Source organism: Prunus mume, linkage group LG4 (assembly GCF_029339155.1).
Source record: "Prunus mume cultivar Tortuosa linkage group LG4, ASM2933915v1, whole genome shotgun sequence".
NCBI lineage: Eukaryota > Viridiplantae > Streptophyta > Magnoliopsida > Rosales > Rosaceae > Prunus > Prunus mume.
In genome coordinates this window covers 9665378-9676096 of record NC_142701.1, presented here as the reverse complement: position 1 = coordinate 9676096, position 10719 = coordinate 9665378, and the positions used below count along the sequence as shown (strand labels likewise).

Sequence of the window (10719 nt, the reverse complement as noted above, 5' to 3'; positions counted from 1 at the left end):
ATCACTAGTCCTATTTTTTTGCAGATATCTTCTGTTGAAATAATAAAACATCTCCCTTCAGCTATGGATTTGATTCCCATAATATCTCCCTTGATTCATGGTTTATGTTTTTTAGTGGGACAAAATAGGAAAGAACTTGCATGCCAATTTCGCGATTGGTGGGTCAAACTGAATTATTTGCTATTTCTATCTTTATTCTATTTCTCCACTCATCTTATCTTTTCACCTACCATATTGTCGATTGAGAAATTTTTAGAAACCAACCATATGTATCATTTTAACTGAAAATCCACCTCTAAATTCCTTTACTTTTTTCTCTTTGAGTACAAGCATACTTGTATTAACCTTAGAGGGGAAATCATTTGTTGGGTTTTTATTTTCCTTAGTCCAACAACAAAAAATAAAAATATTTATTAATGACATATTGCTCCAGTTGTCATAACATTATTAGTCCGTATGTGAGTTGAGGTTTTTTTTTTTTCCCTAAGTCCTTAGAAGTCATTTTACAAATGGATAAATTTGTCTTTAAAATGTTGAGAATATAGGATAGGGGGTGGAAATAGCAACACTCATTATTTCAATTAAAATGAACAAGAGTTTTGGCCTTTGTTTGGTGTGTTGGTGTGTTGAGACTTGACTTACTAAATCGGCCAATAGTACAACATACAGGTGTCTCACAAGTCCCACATAGAGAGTGCGACTCATAACAATTGGCTTTTAGGTAGGACTCGTAACGACTAACTTGTATTCAACTCCAATCCAATCTAAGTCGGGTCATCAATTCCCCAATTTTAAATAGTGATTGAACAAAAAAGATAGGCGGCTAGGTGGGATAAGTATGGGATGGGAAGTAAGAGCATGATTGAATTATTTGATAGGGTAGCATGGGAATAATCGTGGGTGAAAAAATAATATTCTTATTCTTTTGAATTTGATTAGGTGATAAAATAATATTCTTATTCTTTCGAATTTGATTAGGTGATAAAATAAAGTAGGTAGGAAAATAAAATGGAGAACAACAGTGCTTTATCCTGCTTATCATGGGTTCTTACTTTAAATTAAGGTTAAGTTGACTTTGCCCATACTTGATTAACTATTCGTATTCTCTTATTTAAACGGGTTAAGTCAACCGCGTAGATCGATTTGACCCACTTGAAGTAATTTTCTTATTATTATTTTTAATTGTTTTTTGCTTTGCCTACAGATAAATCTCTTGTTAAATTATTAAAGTAGAATAAAAATACAAGCAAGGCCATCACCCCAAAACAAGAAAGTGGGGTCCCATGTCCTCAAATACATTCCAAAGTGTCGAATCGACATTTCCTTTTCTAAACGTCTGCGGTGGGGTCCACCACAACCCCATCATCACCATAATCATCAACGTTGATCTGATCATCAGCGTTGATCTGATCGAGAACGAGCACCAATCCCATGGCAAACGCGGCGTCGAAGCCGGGCTTGACGCAGAGAGCGAAGACGTCCTTCCCGAGCATCGTGTGCGTGGAGGCGTCAACTTTGCGTTTAATCTCAGCCACTAATTTCTTCTCCGCGTCGAAGATCGTGCAGGACCGCTGCAAGAATGAGCCCTCGATCTGATACTCCTCGCCTGGGTCTCCCAAAACCGTCCACGGTCACTGTGGACCTTCCGATCATGGAAGATCTCCGCACGCTGAAGATGTGCTTCTGGCCGTCCTTTCGCTCCCCCACAAACCCTTCCCACCGTTGATGCAGACTCGGTCGCTGTAAATGAAACAGGTTTAGGTCACTGAGTTAGGAAACCGTGTTCATGGACGAGTCACTGAAAATTATTACGTTAAAGAGGAAATAAAGCAAAAAACCATTATTTGATTGGCACGTAATGAATCTATAATTCACTGAGTTCACTCAGTGAGTCAACTCGTCCATAATATTTTATCATACCTTGCGGCGAACAGTGAGGAGGCAGCGGCCGTTGGGGTCCATGAGAACGAGTTCGCAGCTGTCACGCGCGTCCTGGGCGTACGAGTCGACTCGGAGGACGACCTCGCCTTTGCAGCCATAGACAATGAAGCCGTCGCCGGCGAAGAAGACGGAGGTTTTGGAAACGGTGAGATGGGTCTCTTGTTCATACACGAACTCAGATTCCACAAGTGTCCCGTCTTTCATTTTCGTGTCGTCGATGTTGTTGTCTTTGAAGCCCTTGAAGCTCAGGCTTTGGCAGACAAGAAATGAAGCTCTGGTTTTTTTTAAAATATATGACGTTATAAAGAAAAACTTCTTTTGAAGTGAAAAAGGGGTTGTGTGTGTATATATATAAACATTGAGGGACAAGGCGAGGGCTTTGGAGCTTTGGATTGGTTTTGCGATGTGCCTCAATGACATCAATATTTACGGCTTATAAATATGGCCAATAGGCTATGGTGATAGGGTCTCTCTCTGTTTCTCTCTCTCTCTCTCTCACTGTATCTTTGCTATGGACAGATAGGAGTCTCTCTCTCTCTCTCTCTCACTGTATCTTTGTTGTGGACAGATAGGCGAGCGTAAGACTCGAATATGCATGACTCGGTTAATTTAGTATAAATGAGTCAACACCTCCCTAATGATGAAACGGAGCACTTGGTGTTTAGTGACATTTAATTTTCAATGTGTAAGAAAGAAGAAGTCGTGAATTCAGATTTTATTAATCATAGTTTATCCGGAAAAGAAAAAATTAAATGTCAATGATAAGTAATGTCGACGCAACTATACAGGCCATAGGCTAAGCATAATCCTGTTATTTTAATGTTTCCTTGTATCAGTCGTTGCCATGAGTTGTAATTATACAATTTGTTGTTTTTTTTTCTGTACTTGACAAATTTGGATGTAATTAGGTAGGTATTAATCTTTTCTTGTAGGCCACTAATTGTAACCCTGTATATCCACAACAAGACGAATGAAATATCTGAATTTTAGGGCTGATTTGATTATCTGACATGGTACCAAAACAAAGATCCTATGCTTTGATATTTTATCTTGTTATTCATGCTTTTAGAACGATTCCACCCATTTGTCATGGCAAAGGGCAAGGGGACTAGGGCGATACTATTCACGTGAATAGTGCCCTTACAAAAAGCAATGTGTGTTTCACCATTGCCATGGCTAAGCGGCACATATTATTCACTTTTGTTTTTTTTTTTTAACCTAAACAATTAACTTGGAGAATATTTTTATTTATGCTTTGTTTATGTTTTATTTTTAGTTATGCTTTGGTTGTGGTTTTTTTTTTTAATTATGCTTTGGTTGTGGTTTTTTCTTTTAATTATATTTTGTTTGATGTATGGAATGTGTTGAAAATTTTGTGCATAAAATGAAAAATAATAGAAGGAGAAGAAATTATATGAGGATTTTGTGTTGAAAGTGAAGAAGAATGGTAGGTATTTATAGAAAAAATTTATAAATTTTTGGAGAATTTTAAAATAATAATAATAAATAAAAGAGCATCACAAGACTATAAGCGCCATGTGGCGAAAAAATTTGAATTATCGACATCAGGCTAACGCCAAGAACCTCGGGCTCACCTTGAGTGGTTTCGCTGGGCTGGCCCTCGTGGGACCCATGGCCTGCCGGCTTCAAGCCCTGGAAGATGCTTTTGGACTCGGGCCCTATCGTGCCGGCTGAGTGTTGTTGCTAGAATCGCTCTTAGGCCACGTTTGGTGGCTTGGCTTGAACTAAATTGAAGTTCAGTCCAAGTCAGTCCATATGAGCACCTCTATATAGAACTTGTGTGTCCAATTTAATAAGTCCAATCCCATCATATCAAACAACAATCATGTGTTTGGTTCATGAAAAATGAAGCTTGGGAATGATTTCCCATGTTCGGACCTATATTCATCATGAGGCATAAGGATAATTGACTTTGTTAAACCCTTTATTGTGAGCTGCAGTAGCACTTGATTAGTACAAAGAAACCAGAATCAAAATTTATAAATAAGAATAATTTCTCAAACAGGAGCTGAGGAGCACATATTAGAGACTGAAGAACTGCCGTTATATTCCACTGAAGCGTTGCCAATCTTGAATATTGATTAGCTTATCGTGGGTTGAATATTTGTACTACATGTCTTGCAGCTCTAACTTCCACCAATTATCGATTCGTTTCAAAACAGTGAGGCCCATAATTTCTGTAGTTTGTGTATGGAGCATGTGCTGGTTTCTTGCCAGCTTGTGAAAATCCGTTCTGGACATTATAACGTATAATTTTGTGTTTTTTTCCGCAAAACAAATATTTGATAGCCTAATCTTGCTCCAGGGAGAACGATATCGATGTATAGATCACCCAATCAACGTAGCTTTTAACCCTCAACCGAGATCTATGCCCACCATTCAATTTCAATATAGCTTTAAGGCTTTCAACTTGTTGCTTTTGTATGATTCTGTCCTCTAGTTATGCATATGATATCAGTTTATTGTCGACATATACACAAGCGTATGTGACTTTGTATTATTGTGCTTCAATCTAATGAGCTGATATTGATCTTTGCTTTGTTTGTTTTCCAAGTCATTTCCCTTTCTGCATTCTCCTTGGTTTCATTTTTCTTGTTTTACTTTTAACTTTTGCAAAAGATGTCAGAGGTAGGTCTACGACTAATATGAAAGCAAAATTCCTACTCTAAACCCTAGTAGGCTTCGACCCACCCCCAAAAAAAAAAAAAAAAAAAAACCCCAGTAGGCACCACTATCACTGCCATGGCCCATGAGCCTTTGTTTCCACCTGAACCAACTTCTCGGTTGTTATACATCTTCATCACTGTACTTCAAAGGAACATTGCAAGCCAAAATATGAGTTGGCTCAAGAACCGTCGTGGTCAAAACCGAGGTCGACCATCAATTGACAAAATTCAAGTGGCATTTCTAACATTCAAACAGAAGAAACTAGTAGGATCCAGATTTCAGTCAATGTTGCTGTGGATCGAGATGTAAAATTAACGATGATTTTTTTTTCAAGCACTAATCGATGCTATTTTCTGGGCTAGATTTTTTTTTCTTATGTCAATCTGATTGAAACAAATATATATATATATATATATATATATACATATATATATATACATATGTATATCAATTGGGACAAATTTACAGCCTCTAAAAGTTTCATATTTCTGAGATGGACGTTTTTCTGATCGCGACAAAAACTGGTTGAGTTTGGTCTGGATTTCGATTTAAAACCAAAAGTTACAATCATCCAATTATTGTAACAGTACTACAGTTTTCACTCATTTTCAAATCCAAATCACTTTTTTATTCGATTGGTTCATATCAAAGTAATTAATTGAATCAATAAAACTGATACATGTTATGAAAAATAATACTTGAAGACAAGAACAGGTTGAGTTAGACAAGGACGCCGTGCCCGTGGGAGGTGAACTCTCTCTCTCTCTCTCTCTCTCTCTCTCTCTCTCTCTCTCTCTCTCTCAGAGTATAGACTGTCTGGAGACGCAATTGGATGTGAATAGAATCCAATCAACTTGTATTGACATGATGCATATATCGAAATAAGTTAATTTCGTTTGATATATACCATGACATCCAATCAACTCAAACCAATCCATACCCAGCAAGCAACATCTACCCCACATGTATACCTAATCCATTTCTTAAATTTTGGTTGCCCGATGGGGACAATTGCCACCCCGCGCAAGCATATCTGGATCAAATGCTGTTTTAGCAAAGCAAACCAACCACAACTACAAAAAGAAATGAGAGATAAAGAAAGGAGCTACAATTTTTTTTTTCAGGAAAATGAAATGGGAGGAATTGAGATTTGTCTGGGATTAATTTAATTAGTCAATGCTTAGCAAATCAGACATATATGCTTAGTTGATAGGTTAAGAATACATGCTGCGGTGGAAAGTTCAAGCACGATTTGTCACATCCATCGCAAGGTTATGTGTGATATTTGTCTTCACCACAGGCGCGAAACAGACATACCCACAATCATGCTCTTGCTAAATTACAAGGGAACACGAGCAGGTGCAAAAGATCCTCCTGGCCTAGTCAAAATAAACCGAGATCGACCAGCATGTAGAATCCTAGTCACGTTTAATGTGCTTGGCACGAGCATGAAATACGGGATTAACGGCAATGTATGGCCTCCATCAAAATTTGGTTTTTATTTAGATTTTATCGTTAAGATGATTAATGAAGGTTTTTTTTTCTTAATACCACCAATTATTATCTAGACTTTTCTATTTTACTATTCTGTTTGGAATTATTTGTCATCTTATTTCATTGTTTAAAGTCGACATGTCTTAATAAATGTCTAGTCCTACCCTTACTATCACTCCTTCACGCGTCTTAAACGACCGTGTTGCTTACACTCCAACGTCAACATCATCGCCCGTTGACAATGTACCTACCGTGAACACCAAACACGAGTCACCGTTGATGCCCTGTTCTTCCTCACTCACAGTTGGAGCTGGATTCTCTTTGTCCTTGCGATGCATTTGTTATTTTAGTTAGTATGAGATTACAGAGAGGATTCTTATTAATTACAATATATTGGGAATAAATTCATTTTGATAATTTTCGTGGATAATATAAATGTTATTGCTCTCTTTAATAAAAACATATGATTTTTTGAGTGAATTATTACTAAAGGAATTACTTACACCCAAAATTTGATCTTTGTGTTGACGAATGTAAGTATTACATTAGAAATTGACAACATAAAAATACAATATATAATAATATGACCGGCTTCATTATTAATTTTATCGATGTTTTTATGATAAAACCTCACGCCAACTAATTAGAATTGAAGGTTTGATTGTTAGCTTTCTCGCACTATTAGCTTTCCAAATTCTGCAATGTATCAAGCCACCATTGCCTTGTAATGAAACACAGTATGCCATGAACGCAACCAATAATAATTTGCATTTTACTCCTTTTCCACTTTTAAATTCTTTTATGTTGGCTCAAAAATGCTCCTCAGACGGATGAGATTCCGGTTTGCATGCAATCAACCTTCAAAAAAGGTCACGTCACACTTTTATTGGGGTTCTAAAACTAAAGAAAACCCCTTTGCTTTTGCTTTAACAATTATTGTCTGCAAATGTTCACATGGTCTTAATGGAAATTGTAAAGAGTAAAGTTGAGACCATATTGATTTATTTATGCATGTTGCTTTACAATAATAATTAAGGCACATAATTTGTTTTGCACATGAATATTTTCCGTATAAGACAGAGAGAGAAACAGCTAGGGTTAAGAGATTTTGCGATTTTGGACCAACCCATTTGGATCGTGCATATCTTTTGAAAAGCATGATGCAATTACATATTTCTTTGGTAATACGTCGATATATTTGGTTTTTTTTTTTTTTTTTTGTCGAAATCTTATTTCATTTCCTTAAAACATTAAATAGGTAAGTGTATAAAATACAAATCAATGGCACAATAGAACCATAAGATAACCGAAAAAGAACATCTGAACTTAAATCAAGTATAGAACAAAGTTCACAAACCCATCACAATAACCAAAAAACTCAAAATAAGACAATACACGTAGTCCAGTGACCCACCCCAAATACAATCAGAGCCCAAAAATAAGCATACCAATTCACACCCAAAACTAGAATTTTGGCAAACATTAGTCTAAGCACACAAAAGCCGCCGCAGTCAACAAGAGGACATGGAGCGCACCATCGCTGTAGAATCACCAATTCCACCAAGGTTGAACCCACCTATGCCCCACAGAGAATGCAGCAACCAATCAAAGCAAGACCAAGGGAAATTAAAACCTGAAGTCCAAAGAATCAAGAAAGTGGAAGAATGTGGTGCAATGTCACATCTCGGATCGGCTCCACCGTAACACAATATTATTCGCTTTGGGCCCCCACCCTCACAGTTTTGTTTTTTGGAAACTCACAAGCAGCTTCTTAGTGGGTCACCCATCTTGGGATTGCTCTAGTCCAAACTCACTTAACTTCGAGTTCCATGAAATCCAAAGCCAGTGAGCTCCCAAAAAATCTCGTGCTAGATGGAGGTGAGTATGTATATATAAGGCACATCACCCTCTCTTTGTTTGTCAATATGGGACGTTACAATCCACCCTCTTGAAGGCCCAAGATTCTCGTCGGCACACTCGCACCACACGGCAAAGGGGCTCTGATACCATTCTATCACATCTCGGATCGGTTTCGCCGTAGCACGATATTGTCCGCTTTGAGCCCCTACCCTCACGGTTTTGTTTATGGGAACTCACGAGCAACTTCACAATGGGTCACTCATCCTAGGATTGCTCTATCTCAAACTCGCTTATGGAATCCAAAGCCAATGAGCTCCCAAAAGACCTTGTGCTAGATAGAGGTGGGTATGTACATATAAGGTATCATCCCCTCTCCGTTGATCAATGTGGGATGTTACATGTAAGCACCTTAGTAAGAGCTCTATACACCTTCCGATGGGAATGCGAGAGATCGAGTTTTGGATTAGCTGCTACAACCTCCAGAAGATGTTAGATCAAAGAAGGAGAAACGTAATCCAATGGGAAGATGGATCAGGGTCATCTTCCTTGTCTTCAACGGATTCATGATGGTCTACAAAATTTTCAAATGCTTTATTTTCCTTTTCCAACAACTTACATTCATTTTCACTATGCTCATGAGCAATGTCAACAAGGGTCATCTTCCTTGTCTTCTTCTTCAGTGTCTTCATTCCTGTCTTCCACATTAGTATCACATATATCAGCTCCATTACCCTCATTGTTTAGGGGCCCATCATCATCACTTGAATCCCAATCTTGAACTGTGCAACCAAATCCATGATCTTCAGTAAAAGGCCTCCCATCTTTATCATTGTTCAGTGGCCCACTGCCTTCAGTAAAAGCCTCATTTTCATCATTGTTTAGTGACCCAATATCCTTAGTAGCAGGCCCAATATCCTCATTCAAAGCTACACCTTCCTCTTCACTATTCTCATTCAAAGCCATAACTTCCTCTTCACTATCCTCATTCAAAGCCATACCTACCTCTTCACAATCCTCATTCACTGTAACATTTTCCCCTTTAGTGTGTTGTGCATAAATTAGCACCACTCTCTGATAAGAAAGTGGTACCTTATCACCCAAACTTAACAGCTCACCATCCGTGTCTATATCTACTAACTCATCATTTGCTACTCTTTTAAATGATATTTTCCCCATGTGCCCAAGCAATTTCACTTTCTCCCATATCTCTAACATATTTATATACTCTATAAGACACCAATCCAAATTTCTTATAGACCTTCAATATAACACCACTTGTTGTGTTTGTTTTTCACAATTCTACCATCATGATGCACTTCAAAAGTCACCAACTCTTTGTCCTCTACACACAAACAAAAAAGGTTTGTCTTTAAGAACTGCAAACCAGTATTCTAAGCCAATCATTAAAAGCAAGACAACAAACATGGTTCGATTAACGTATTCAAAACCAACTACAAGAAAACAAAAACTAGACCACATCAGGAAAGGTATACTGTATTTGAACCCACTATCCCGACAGCATATAACACAAAAAGACCTAAAGACTATCCATTTCTACACAGCGCGCATTACTATCAGAACAACATTCTTTTCACATAGCATGACAAGATTCCTTTTCAAAAAACAGGTCCCTTTTCAGAAGAATCACTTATCCTACATAGGTTACGATTCTCCTGCTTCTCACCAAACGGGCATCATCGTTGAGTCGCATCGCTTCTTCTTGCCTTCAAGATTTCGAAACCAACTCACAGCGCTCTCCTTCTCTCGATCGTGTGTTCAAACCCTATATCTAAAATCCCCAAATCTCAATTTTCCCTCCCAAGCTGATTTCTTTTTTTCCATTTTGAGTTTTCAGAAATTCCTTTTCGATAGTGGTTGTTTTGTTAGAGATGGGATCCACAAATCCACATCAACAGGCCCAACGATCGTTTTATCTTCTTAGTTGTTAGAGGTGGGGTCCACAAGTACACGTCACAACCTCAGATTGGTGGGAAAAATCTCATCTCAGTTGAATTGACCAATATGCCCCTACCACGTCATCATTTTAACGGAACTTGGGATGGTGTTAACGGAAAGTGGTTAAGTGACACACAAAACCTTGATCAAGGAGACAAAGTGGGTCACATAAACTTTGAAGGGAGTTAAGTAGGAATTGACCAATATTTTAAAGGACATTATAGTACTTAAGCCTTTAAAAAATTATTCATTGTGCCCGAGTCCTTCAAACTTTTCTTGCTTTTATCGTCCATTATTTGCCCTCCATTGCCATTTTCAAATCAGCCTTCATAATTGAACCGTCATAAAATCACTATCAATTTTGTGGTTCAAATTCAATGATATATGGTATTGACTTTTGGAAGTATATCAACTTATTGGGTGGCCAGTTTCATCTTAGAGTTGTAAGTCATACAACCCAGGTTACAAGTTATCTGTCTGCAAACAAAACTAAAACAGGAAAATTTAGAAAATTTGTTAGAAAAGTCGAAACAAAACAAAACTTATTGGGTGGCATTCAGCCGATTCAAAGTTTACGAATTTTCTAGTCTTGGATTGTATTTTTGCTGGTTGTTCTAGTCTTGCTTTTACGCATTGATTTGTTGTCATATGTGGTAATCTTTTTTGAATCCCGAACTTCTACATTTAGCATCAACGTATTTATATGCATTTATAAATAAATAAAAATTAACCATTGAATTAATCTAATGAATTTTTATCAGTCCACATCAGCATAATTCT

The 10719-nt window shown here is 37.6% G+C and overlaps 1 pseudogene across 1 annotated transcript; it reads right to left on the bottom strand.

Annotated features, from left to right (window-relative positions):
* Window positions 1-1199: 1199 nt before the first annotated feature.
* On the bottom strand, window positions 1200-2431 carry LOC103328083 (protein LURP-one-related 5-like; annotated as a pseudogene). The gene is made up of 2 exons (XR_016126406.1): window positions 1921-2431; window positions 1200-1740 (listed from the first exon to the last, which is right to left on the bottom strand). The product of XR_016126406.1 is annotated as a protein LURP-one-related 5-like (transcript).
* Between the last annotated feature and the right edge of the window lie 8288 nt (window positions 2432-10719).